Source organism: Lissotriton vulgaris, chromosome 12, assembly GCF_964263255.1.
Source record: "Lissotriton vulgaris chromosome 12, aLisVul1.2, whole genome shotgun sequence".
Lineage (NCBI taxonomy): Eukaryota > Metazoa > Chordata > Amphibia > Caudata > Salamandridae > Lissotriton > Lissotriton vulgaris.
In genome coordinates this window covers 699,673,337-699,686,733 of record NC_141700.1, presented here as the reverse complement: position 1 = coordinate 699,686,733, position 13,397 = coordinate 699,673,337, and the positions used below count along the sequence as shown (strand labels likewise).

Sequence of the window (13,397 nt, the reverse complement as noted above, 5' to 3'; positions counted from 1 at the left end):
ACATAAAATCCAGTTCAGGAGTGTTCATTAGAAACATCATATTCTTCTTATCACTCTCAGCCAACAATTTACCTAGAATTAAACCAAGAACACTTTATCTGAAAGTACAGAATGCTATAATTGAGTTGGGAGGCATTGAGATTTAAAAACTCGTACAGCTTGCTATGCCTAGAAGCACCTCTAGGTTAGGATTTAAAAAACAGCATTATGACACGGCCTATGCTCCTAGGGCCTTGACAACAGAAACCATAGATCCAACATGCCTAGGAATGAACATTGACGTGCCCGTGTGAATGTGCACAAATCTAAAACACAGAAGCTGTTTCCGGGGTCAGGAGATTTAGGGGCATATATACAAGGGCCATATCCGCTTTTTTGGCTTTTAAAGCCAAAAAAGAGGAGATAAAAATATTGCCCTATTTACAAGAGGATGCTAACATGCATTAGCACACGTTAGAACCCTTTTTTCCGACGCCTCCCTTTCCATCTCTAATGAGATGCAAAGTGGGCGTCACTGGGCAGTACAACCTTGTAAATATCGCTGATGTGCACATCGCAATATTTACACGGTGGCCCACGCATTTTAGCAGATGTTAGTTTTGGGTGAAAAACATTGTTTTCGCCAATAACTAACGTCTGCTAAAATCATGACTAACCCATACCTAACATGGGGGATGAATTTTTGTGTTACGACCACATGGTCGTATCAACAAGCATATCGCCTTTTGCAGGCAACATCGCTGGAAAACCAGCAATGTTCCGAACAAAACGGCGATTACCCCGCTATCACTGGAATTTATATCTCCATTGCACTAAGCATTGTAAATAAAGGGCACGCATAGCGATAAATTCCAGCGATAGACGGCGATAAATATAAAAGTGCTAAGCGCGCTTTGCAATATTTATCGCCATCTGTTGTATAAATGCCCCTTAATTTGTATCAAAGAAATTTCATCAGGTCCATCTTGGCCAATTCCTACCCCAAGTCTCTTGAGTTATAAGTTGGAATAAGATGGGCTAACAGGCATACTTGAGGCAGTCCACTCCCCTAACAGACCCCTTTCAATATTGAATTAACTGTTTGCATAAATAATTAAAGAAGCTTTCCATTTACAACCTGCACCAGTACTTACTTTGTCCAACATTTATACGGTAGTTAATTAACTGCATACATTTCTTCATTTGGTCTGTTTTTTTACACTTACCTTCCTTCTGAATTCAACCAACTGCTTCACTTTAAAAATTGTAATAAGCTATTCTTCCCACCCATCACTTCTTTACATTCCTCTATGAGTTGCCCTGAATCCAGACAGAATCCCCAAGCTGCTCTTCTGAAGAGGCCCGAATAGGCCCAAACGTGTCTGGTTTTGCTGTTGAGTTCTGGGTCAGATGTGATTTGGCCTGACAGCTCGGGCTTGACTGTTGCTATTGGAGTAGGACCACGGTTGATTTGCATATGGCTGGTTCCTGTCTGTGGGGGCATGGTGGGTAAAAAAATGGTAGGGTGGGATGCGGCCCTAAGTAAAGGCCAGTGACTGAGAATAATTCAAGCAGCTGGCCGAACTCTTTTTTATATTCCTGAGTCCCTGTATAAAGTAGCATAACTTTAGGGTGACTTGCAATATCCCTATATAATTCAGTGGTGTATTTTATATACATGGTCACACCATCGTCCTTCCTCCAGTTCTGTTTTACATTATCTGCTCTCTCGCTCCTTCTTATGAACCATATAAGATGGTTGTAGACATGCAGTATTGGTGTGGCAACAGTTCTGTGAAGGAAACACCATAATGCAACCCATAATACTTAACAGAATGCATTTTTTTTCAACGCAATAAGATATTTTCAAAAGAGGCTGTTGATTGGAGGTGCGATGACCTGCAGATAGAATCCTGTTTCCCTGACACTGACATAACTCTCTCCCTAGCAGCTATCTTCCTTGAACTGTCAGTGACAATTAGTTCAATAGAAAAAACGATAAAGCTAGTTCTCCTTTCTTTGTATAAAGGGGATTGTAATTCTGCTTGGTGACCTGCCTTTCACACTGTCTGCTGCTTCTTGCAGAGGTTTTTTAATTACCACCTCACCTGTTATAACTTATAAGAGTTAAGTAGCCATGTCATTAGGTCTAATGTTAGCTAAATCCTTTTGATAATACTAAAATTATTTGAATCACGTAATTACATATGGGGCTATTAGCCAACCCTCTTTGCCCATTGTTCTGTTACAGTGTCATTTTTCTTCCACCCACTACAGCATACAGCATGGGGCAGCCCGTTTCACCTATTGGCTGAGTTCACTGTGAGTGATGGCATTCTACCCTTTCACAAGGAGCGCGCCCACACAAATATAGTCGTTCTCTTAGGTCCCATAGACTACTATGACAATGTACATTTTGATACCCCAAAAAATATTTTTTCCTTTAACCATAGTTTTTTAGATTGATGAGGAGCTTCCTGAGAAATTATATTTTAAAGAAAATTTAGCAAAACAAAAAAGCATTGCCAAAGCCAAATGAGTGGCACTGTAGACCTTTTGGCTTTGCCCATGCTTGTTTTCTTATTACAGTAGAGTAGTAAGCAAACTCTAATAAGAACAACTACTACAGGCCTATCTGTATCACATGTTGTTTCATCCATACACAATAACAGAGGATTATAGAGCGATGGCTCTGTTGTGTTGCTTTTTTGAAGGCATATTGGCTATATAGGTAAAAGTCAACATAAAATACACCAGGGTCTGTACAACTCTAAACTGTTTGGAAGATGCAGATCTTAGAGCGGTCCGACTTGCACCACTTGCAAGTTTTTTCGGCTCTCGGCTTCTCGAATAAATTTGTAGTAAACCCCTGAAATTCATTGCCATAGAGAGAGCATTTTATATAATTCAGATATTTATTATGCGTCTGCGTGATTTGCATTTTGTAACACCAATTTATTGAATGGTCACTTTCATCTTCTGTCCAGACAAGGAAACATTTTTCCTTGGACATCCTTCCTCAGTTCAGTGAATGGCAGCCCTGCTCAGTGCATTTGTCATCTATAGCACTTCTTGACAATAAATCAATAGCATTTGTTTTAAAAAGAAAATGTTTACCATCTTCTAAGTCGCATGCTCAATAATGTCATTTTTTTTGCTGCATGGGCAGTTGTTAAGATGATATTCTGGAGTCTGCAAAGATGCAAGTCCAGAGACTTGTAAGGAATGTTTCAGCGGCCCTTTGACAATGCAGGAAACCTTTCCCACTTTGCAGAAAGACTGATGTCCAGAGCCCTGATCACAGACACGCCCCTACTACAATCCACTGGACTGCCTTACTCACAATGGGACCCTTATTCTTCCCTGTGGGCCAATGCCTCACCCACCTCTACTGCCCTGAGCATGTCCTTGAATTCCGAGTCCCCGTCCGCTGACCAGGCGCCAGCAGCCATTGCTCCCCAATCTTAACTGGAGAGCCATGTTCTTCTTCAGTCACGAGATACCCAGCACGTCATAGCAGGTTTTCATGCGGATGGAAGGCAGCCCAATTGTGAGGACCATGGGTGCATAATCCTAAAGTTTACCTGACTTGCAAATCAAAGGTGAAGTTCAGCCAGCCTCACTCAGGCTTGCTCTATCTTCAGTGGATAATTAGTCAGTTTCCGGTACAATCACAGTATGTAGCCCGAATTGACCACAAATGTGTAATTTGCACTTTCTCGGAGGCCATTAATGATGCCTGTATGGATCTCGCTGCCTTATAGTGCTGTGGAGGGAATCTTTTGGTCAAACTTTTTAAACATTATGAGACAATTGTTCACCAAATTTGCGAAAAGGTGCGCCATCCAACTTATATTTTGCTTTCCTCTGGGGGTAGTCTTATGAATATGAGATTTGAGGCAGCTGTTTCCTCCAAATGTGAATCTTCAGGAATGCATTTATTACCTATTTCTATTTCTGTTTCATTTAATCCCCACTATTTGTTTTCTTTTTACCCTGTCACAAATTGGACTGCTTTTCTTTTAACCAAGTGGATTGCCTTTCTTTTAGCTAGGGTTGCCAAAACCTGTTGAAGGCCCATGGGGCCGAAGTTCATGACCACTTTGTCACCTGCATGTTGGAGAGGGTGGTATCTAAGACCCCGTCACCCAAAGAATATATAGGGATTGTTAATTTCTGATCGAATTTCTTCCTTGAGATCTGCCTAGCACAAAGTGAACAATGTCAATGCCAGGGAAACGCTGTCAATCGAATGACATCTAAGCAAAAGTACCAGGTTTCTATAGGTACCGCTGTTCTAAGCCCGACCTATGGAATTACAACTTCCGGAGAAAGCCTCATACTCTAAACACATCCATTCTGGACCGGTCCCTTCCTGCTGACCATAGCTCTTCTGAACCTCCCTTGATAACACCATTCTTATGTCTCATCCACCCTGGGGTGAATTGCCATATCGGAGAAGCCTACACTCTATCTCAAGGTGGCATTATGTGAGAAGTTAGATCCGACTCCAACTATACAATTGAGTAGGGTTTTACACTAAGCCTTATGAGGAGTAGTCCACACGCAGTCTCAAAATTACATTTTGGGGGCGACCTCCCCATACCCCATCGAAGGCATTGTAGGAAAGTCTGAGCCCGTGACGGTGAAGTCATTTGGCCAGGTAGGGTTCAATGCAGACCATCTAAATTCACGGGTGGAGTTTCGAGCTAACAAACCTGTGAATCAAGGCCGAAGGGTGCTCAGCACTTATACAAGGCTCAGGAGCTCAATTGACGCTTCAACAGCAACGGGCCGGAATGTGCGGGTAATGTTTGGTCATGCAAGGTTCTGCGCCCTCCCCAGTGGCACTAAAAGCTATTTTGTCCAACCCGGATTCCTGTAACCCCCGCACCGCAGAGTACACATGAGTCACTACTGCACAACTTCTTCATGGGTTGGAGTTGTCCAGGATTGCCTCAGACTCGGCCCTTCCCCACCTGACATTACCCCATTCCAGCTGCTTTAGTCACCAGCAGCGTCATGCTGACAGTAAGGATGCTTTTGATGTAAACCTGCAGTGGTCCTGCTGAGAAAGACTGCTATTTCACAATGCAAATCAACCACCCTGCACATTATACATTAGCCAGTTTCTTATAAATTCATACAGTCATAAGGTGCATAGGGATTTTTGGGAATTCTTTCTCCATGGAATCACCTCAATCCACAAGGCATGCTCAGACCAGCACAGACCAGGGATCTTTCTATCAGGGACAATGCCAGGGGGGCTCTTCATCAGACCAGGGATGTTCCAGGGGGGCTCTTCATCAGACCAGGGACATGCCAGGGGGGCTCTTCATCAGACCAGGGACATGCCAGGGGGGCTCTTCATCAGACCAGGGAGGTTCCAGGGGGGCTCTTCATCAGACCAGGGAGGTTCCAGGGGGGCTCTTCATCAGACCAGGGATATGCCAGGGAGGCTCTTCATCAGACCAGGGACATGCCAGGGGGGCTCTTCATCAGACCAGGGACATGCCAGGGGGGCTCTTCATCAGACCAGGGATGTTCCAGGTTGGCTCTTCATCAGACCAGGGATATGCCAGGGAGGCTCTTCATCAGACCAGGGACATGCCAGGGGGCTCTTCATCAGACCAGGGATGTTCCAGGGGGGCTCTTCATCAGACCAGGGACATGCCAGGGGGGCTCTTCATCAGACAGGGATATGCCAGGGGGGCTCTTCATCAGACCAGGGACATGCCAGGGGGGCTCTTCATCAGACCAGGGACATGCCAGGGGGGCTCTTCATCAGACCAGGGAGGTTCCAGGGGGGCTCTTCATCAGACCAGGGACATGCCAGGGGGGCTCTTCATCAGACCAGGGATATGCCAGGGAGGCTCTTCATCAGACCAGGGACATGCCAGGGGGGCTCTTCATCAGACCAGGGACATGCCAGGGGGGCTCTTCATCAGACCAGGGATGTTCCAGGTTGGCTCTTCATCAGACCAGGGATATGCCAGGGAGGCTCTTCATCAGACCAGGGACATGCCAGGGGGGCTCTTCATCAGACCAGGGATGTTCCAGGGGGGCTCTTCATCAGACCAGGGACATGCCAGGGGGGGCTCTTCATCAGAACAGGGACATGCCAGGGGGGCTCTTCATCAGACCAGGGATTTTCCAGGGGGGCTCTTCATCAGACCAGGGACATGCCAGGGGGGCTTTTCATCAGAACAGGGACATGCCAGGGGGGCTCTTCATCAGACAAGGGACATGCCAGGGGGGCTCTTCATCAGACCAGGGACATGCCAGGGGGGCTCTTCATCAGACCAGGGACATGCCAGGGGGGCTCTTCATCAGACAAGGGACATGCCAGGGGGGCTCTTCATCAGACCAGGGATGTTCCAGGGGGGCTCTTCATCAGACAAGGGACATGCCAGGGGGGTTCTTCATCAGACCAGGGATATGCCAGGGAAGCTCTTCATCAGGAGGTCCCTGGATTAGGGGAAGCACCATCCGAGAGGGCTCTACTCAGGCTGATTTCTATCCAGAGGACACGATAGTATACAACTTATCACATGGAACCTTGAGTTGGAGATACAATATAAGAGCTCATTCAAGCACGGAGAATTTCCACAAGGGGTTACTGTGATAGAACACTTATCAGGGAATGCTAAACAAAGAGACAGAGATGTCAACATCGCTCCTGCTTTGCTGTCCAGTTTGTACCATTTTGATATATTCATGCTGGCATCCTGATGTCCCTGCTGCATGCTTTTCTAATTTGTCCTGCCAAATGTTGCATTTGCACTCCTGGGGTAGCACACAGCAAGCAATGTTACCAAGCTTCTCAGAATGGCAATCATTTGCACTTTGATATAACAAAAGCAGACTTAAACTTGCATAAGAAAAATAATTGAAATATCACCAAATCCGTGGATTTCCACCAGAGCTGCTGTCAGGTTGCTAATCATCCGTGTACTTTTTGACACTAACCACTTTCAATTGAGGAATGTGGCCTTCATTTCTCTAACATCTAGGACCCTGTGGGCCCTCTATTTTACTACACAGCCGGATACATCATGCTGTTCAACATTGGTGCTTGGGCTTTCCCCTCCCACTTCACAAGTCCCCCATGGTCCTGATGAAGACCCCCCAATAAGGCGGAAATCACCTTTATGCTTTCAGGTGTCTAAACGTCAACAGATTGTCTTATGTATATACTGTCAAACATAGGCAACAGAGATTTTGAATCTGTACCTGCTGTGTTATGATTTACAATGTATGTGTAGGCCAAACATTTGGGTGGGACAGATTTAATAATTTCTGGATGTAATTAAAACACATTACCTTCCCTCTCCTTCACATCATCACTCAACTCCTCCTGAACACTCACCCCCTCACCCCCTTATCTTGAGCACCAATTTATGGTTGATTTCGTACATATATTGTCAGAAATGTTTGATTAATTCTTAACATTGCGAAGAAATTAAATCACATTCATTTGTTGATCTTCTATGGTGATATTTCAATTATTTTTCTAATGCAAGTTTAAGTCTGCTTTTAATATATCGAAGTTTAAATGATTGTCACTGTGACCAATTCTTCATTGTACAATATACTACCCGGGTCCAGTTGTCTCACAGGTCACCCCATTGATATATAACTCTACTTGCATCTCTAAGAAGTGGGTATACAGACATAATATCGATTCAAAAATATAGAATAGCACAAATATCGAAGTAAAAATATAGAATGGACAAAATATCGAATGGACAGAATATAGTGGTGAAAAATATCGTTTTGAAGGTAAGTAATTTAATATCAATTTTTAAAATATAGAAAGTTAAAATATAGGAGTATATAATATAATAATTAAGATATATCGAATTTTTAATAATATCAAATGTTTTAAAGTGTTTTTTATGTTATTTCATTTTTGTGTAATTTAATTCTGTAGTGGGTTGTGGGTATATAGGGGAAAATGGTGGGAAATAATGTAATTGTAATCAATTAAATGTGTTAATTTATTTATAGGTATTTATTTTGAATTAATTGTTGATTAATTATTAATTTGTAAACAATTAATTTTAATTGGTAATTGATTTTTAATTGGTAATTAATTGTTATTAATTGATTAATTGATAATTATGTTAATTTTATTTTATTTTCCGTAGCGGGTTGTGGGTTTATAGGGGAATAGGGTGGGAAGTAATTTAATTGTAATTAAATAAATATGTTAATTTATTTATTGGTATTTATTTTGAATTCATTGTTTATTAATTATTAATTTGTAATTAATAAATTTTTAATTGGTATTATTTTTTTATTGGTAATTCATTTTTATTAATTGATAATTATGTTAGTTTTATTAATTTATTTTCCGTAGGGGGTTGTGTGTTTATTGGGGAATAGGGTGGGAAGTAATTTAATTGTTAATTGGTAATTAATTTGTATTAATAGGAAATTAATTTTAATAACTAATATGTATTTGTATTTTTAATTGATTCATTATTACATAATTTTAAATTTGTAATATATTTTAATTATTTTTTTATTGGTATTGATATTTAATGTATTTGTAATAATATATTAAATGTTTACTTTCCCTACTGTTAAACTCACTAGAGTGGGAATAGTAATTTTTACCCCTACGCTATCCAAAGCTTTCCCTACTGTTGCACCCTCTGTAGTGGGAATAGTACTTTTTACCCCTACGCTATCCAACGCTTTCCCCACTGTTGCACTCTCTGGAGTGGGAATAGTAATTTTTACCCCTACGCTATCCAACGCTTTCCCTACTGTTGCACTCTCTGGTGAGGGAATAGTAATTTTTACCCCTAAGCTATGCAACGCTTTCCCTACTGTTGCACTCACTGGAGTGGGAATAGTAATTTTTACCCCTACGCTATCCAACGCTTTCCCTACTGTTGCACTCACTGGAGTAGGAATAATAATTTTTCCCCCTACGTTATCCAACGCTTTCCCTACTTTGCACTCACTGGAGTGGGAATAGTAATTTTTACCCCTACGCTATCCAACGTTTACCCTACTGTTGCAGTTGCTGGAGTGGTAATAGTAAATTGTACCCTCCCGCTATTCTACTGTAAAAATATTGTATATTTTTAATTAATATTATGTTAATATATATATATATATATATATCTGCAATACCTCGCAGCAGCTACGCTTTCCATCAGCGAAATACGAGGCAAGGACCACCTTTTTCTCAGCATTCTTTATTTAGCCAACAGACAGATTGTCATGACGCGTTTCGGCCGTCCCAGTGGCCTTGGTCATATATATATATATATATATGTGTTAAAAAATCAAATTGTATGTTTCTTTTTTAACGTAAATTAATTATTTAATAATTTTGAAGTTATTTATGTATTTTTAAATATGTTTTAGTTAATTATAATTATTATTTAATTCATTTTAAATTACTTTTAAGACATTTTTAAAAAATCGATATTTTGTCTAACTATATATTTTTTTCTTGATATTTTTGATTCGATATTTTTGTACTTACCTGTTTGAAGATAGGACTTTGATATTTTTACTTTCTATATTTTTACCTCGATATTTTTGTCTTCTATATTTTTATATTCTATATTTTGTCAGTGATCTGAGCAGAGGAGCGCCTAAACCGCATGCATTTAAGCTATGTCTACCCCACAGCTTTCCAAACTGTGTGGCGCTACACGTTACTGTGTCGCGCCCCATGCGTAGGTGTGTCGCGCATGTTAGGGCTGCAGGGAAGGGGGGGATGTCTTAAAGCATGAATGACTGTTTATCTGCCCATTGACGTGCTGATGTTTCCTTTAGTGCGTGTTTGGAGCTCACACTGCGGTGGTAATTACTGTAATCTCGGAGACAAGCATTTCACTTAGCCGAGAGGGTGGCAAGGCGATGTCTGCTGCATCACTGGCGATCTGTCTTGTTTGAGCCCTGGACAGAACAAACAGAAGAGGAGCTTAAACCAGGCTGGTCATCTCAAAGATTTCCTCCTCACTAAAATAATGCCTTGGCCTTCGCTATTACAAATCCATATGTATTTGTCACGGTTTGGCATGAGCAAGTCTTAGTTTCTCATACCATTTGCATGTTTACTGCCGAGCTTTCTTATCTTGAGCTGGGATGCTTGACATTTAACGGATAGGTGAGAAGTGATCTCATTAGAAACCGGCACCAGACGGCAGGCAGCACTTAGCTTCAGTTACAGCTTTCTTTTTCATTTTTGTTAAGAATAGAACTTTTACATAAAAGAAACATTCTGAACTGAAGGCAAATGAGGTCAGTTTTAAGTAGTATCTGCCTTTTCCCAATGAACTAATATTTAAATGTTTAATTTCGTTCCCTGGCTGCCCAACTTTAAAGTGAGTAAGCCCAGTTATACATGACCCAGACATCAGAAGTCCAATAGTTTTAGTCTGCTATCTAATTTGAGTGCTGTATTTTGGACTTTTATTTTTTTATGTGACTGGTTGGTCGGGCTACTGGGACATGGTGTGAAACAGTGGCTTACGGGAAACAATATATCTGCTGTGAGATCACATGTGAATCTCATCCTCTCTTGCTTCCTGATTAATATTATCAGTAGGATTTAAGACATAACATTCTACCATCTGAGATCTTCCTATGTCCTCATTCTACCCCTGACCTATGACCTCTTTTGTCACATATTCTTGTGTATTGAAACAGGAACACAGTCAAGCCCTTGTGGCTATATGTCCCAAACATCCATTATGCTTTTTGTTACGAAATAGATGTACAGATTATATTGTCTCTGGACTTTTTTCACTTTTTCATCCAAGTTTGATCCCACAGCTTTTTTTCCATCAATTCCTTGAGCCACGAAGCCCCGTTTTTCATCAGGGCACTTTTGGACCATTCAGGTACGGTTCTAAATTGGACTGCTTCTCAGTATTTTAACAAGTCAGTCCCACTCCTCCTGGACTTTTCCTGGCATTAGTGTTTTCCTGGACAACCTTAGCCACCTCTGCAAATGTTACCAATAAACTGGACAAATCAAGTGATCTGGAATTTTTGGTTTTAATTCCAGCTCTGGCACCTGACTTTAAAATGTGTGATTCTGGGCAAATTAGTTGACCTCACTGTGCATAAAATTGTAAATATGTGTGGAATGTATTGTGATTGTAAATATATAATATGTAATATCACAAATGTGCAAATCTCCTGTTCATGCTCTGTTACGAACAATGTGTTTTTTTTCAGATCCATACAAAACATACGTACATTATCTGGGGGTGGGTGTGTGTGGGGTTGTGTGGTTGTTTGTGTGTGTGGGGTTGTGTGGTTGTGTGTGGGTGTGTGGGTGTGTGTGTGTGGGTGTGTGTGTGGGTCTGTGTGGGTGTTTGTGTGTGGGGTTGTGTGTGTGGGGGGTTGTTTGTGTGGGGGTTGTGTGTGGGGGGTTGTGTGTGTGTGTGTGTGGTTGTGTGTGGGGTTGTGTGTGTGCGAGGGAGGTGTGTGTGTGTGTGGGGGGGGATGTGTGTGTGGGGATGTGTGTGTGGGGTTGTGTGTGGGGTTGTGTGTGGGGTGGTGTGTGGGGTTGTGTGCGTGGGGTGTTGTTTGAGTGTGTGTGGAGGTGGGTGTGGGTGGGTGGGTGTGGGGTTGTGTGTGGGGTTTGTGTGTGGGGGGTTGTGTGTGTGTGGGGGGTTGTGTGTGGGGTTGTGGGTGGTTCGGGCTAGCTCGCTGCGCTCGCTCGCGTTACCGTGTCCCTGAAAATATTTTCACAAAAAGGTGTGTCACCAACATGAAAAGTTTGGAAAGCTGTGGTCTACCCTGATGAAGGCCCTATAGTTGTGCCTAATGAGCCAAAACACAAGTTGACCAGTATATCCACCGAGTAGCCATTATGTGAATTGTATATGAACTGTGGTTTGTGTAGCAAGGATCGGGGAAAGGGTGATATTTGTCTTGTGATGGAGAGTCAGACGTGTTTCCTAGAAAATGTGCAGCACATTTAAATTAGCCCACTTCTTTATTCTGAGCAAGGTCATTGCCAAAGGATGGGTTACTCTGTTGAGATCAAGCTGTTTCCACCTCTGGATATAGAAGGACGAACAACCCCTCATGGAGTAACAGTGGCCAGGCATGATCATACTTTCATGACTCATATTCCGAGGTCCTGGTTAGAGATCTGTGTGAAGAACACTTTTATCCCACTCCTCAATCAATCAATCAATCAATCAATCAATCAATCAGTACTTGTCAAGTACGACTACTCACCCGTGAGGGTCTCAAGGGACTGCCTGTCCCTCCTAAGCTTACTACATTTCCACTAAATTCCAGGCTCCAACGCAAAGAAGGTCAAAGCTTGATCGTCTGCCAACGAGGAAACTTAGCTGCATATCTAAGCTGACAGAACACCGCAAAGTCTTGGCCATGGGTTCCTTGTTCAGCTTTCAACAGCCGGCTCAAAGAAAACACAAAAAGAAGCATAATCACCCCATATATTATCCTCAGGTTGACTCGGGTACACACTTATCCAACGAAAAAGCTACCGGGGTACACACGTGGTCTTTTGCGCAGGGGAACATAGGGAGCTCTTTGCCGTGGACTGTCATCTTTTATGAACCTTCTCCCACCTTTCACCTCCCGTCTCTCACAAGATCAAAACCTGGATGTTCAAGAGGGGGGTTCACATTCAGAGACCATTCCAATTTCTATATAAGGAGTTGAAACGCTATTGACTACTGATTGCTAATGATCATTTGGGGCAAACTAGAGGCACAAGTGTCATTTTTTCTAAGTCTTTGTTTTCTATTTCAATATTTGTATTTTCAACTTTTTTACACTAGTGCACATTGGTTGCTGCGTCACCTGTTTTTTCCGTGCCACCTCCATATATTTTTGATTATGATAAATAAATATCTATTTGGATCATCCGAGGCACTTTTGACACATTTTTCTACTTTCTTTAACAGTTTCTAACTGTTAGGTTGGGCTTCTTACTTTTCAGAAATAACAATTTACTGTTGATAATAATTCCAGAGGGGACATCGATTTCCTCTCACTTTCCACCTTGAATGTAGAGTAGCTCTATTGATATGTAGGACTCCAGGCTCACAATGGTGCTGTCACCCACCACAGCTGTAGACCAAACTATCTGCATTGTGTGTCTTTCCTGGTCTTGTCTCTTTCAGGCATTCCTTACTTGTAAACAGTCACCACCATGGAGACCCCCAAGTCAGTTCCAGGTGGTAGCCCAGCCATGAAATCGCATCACACATAATTTTCAGGAGGCCCGATGGCAATGTTGAAGGCCAAGCCCACGGATACAGATATGCCACAGTGCAGGCGTGGGACCGACCGATCTGTCCAGTCAGGTTCCATTTTACATGGGACCTCCATCAAAGACGCTAAGGGATGGTGCTCCGGGCACTCTTTTGAGACAGACCAGTCGCTATCATCTATTATTT

General features: G+C 42.2%; 1 protein-coding gene across 1 annotated transcript in view; it reads right to left on the bottom strand.

Moving 5' to 3' along the window:
* LOC147678029 (uncharacterized) overlaps positions 1–13,397 on the bottom strand; it is a 79,576-nt gene that overhangs the window by 59,224 nt on the left and 6,955 nt on the right. The window lies entirely within an intron of this gene.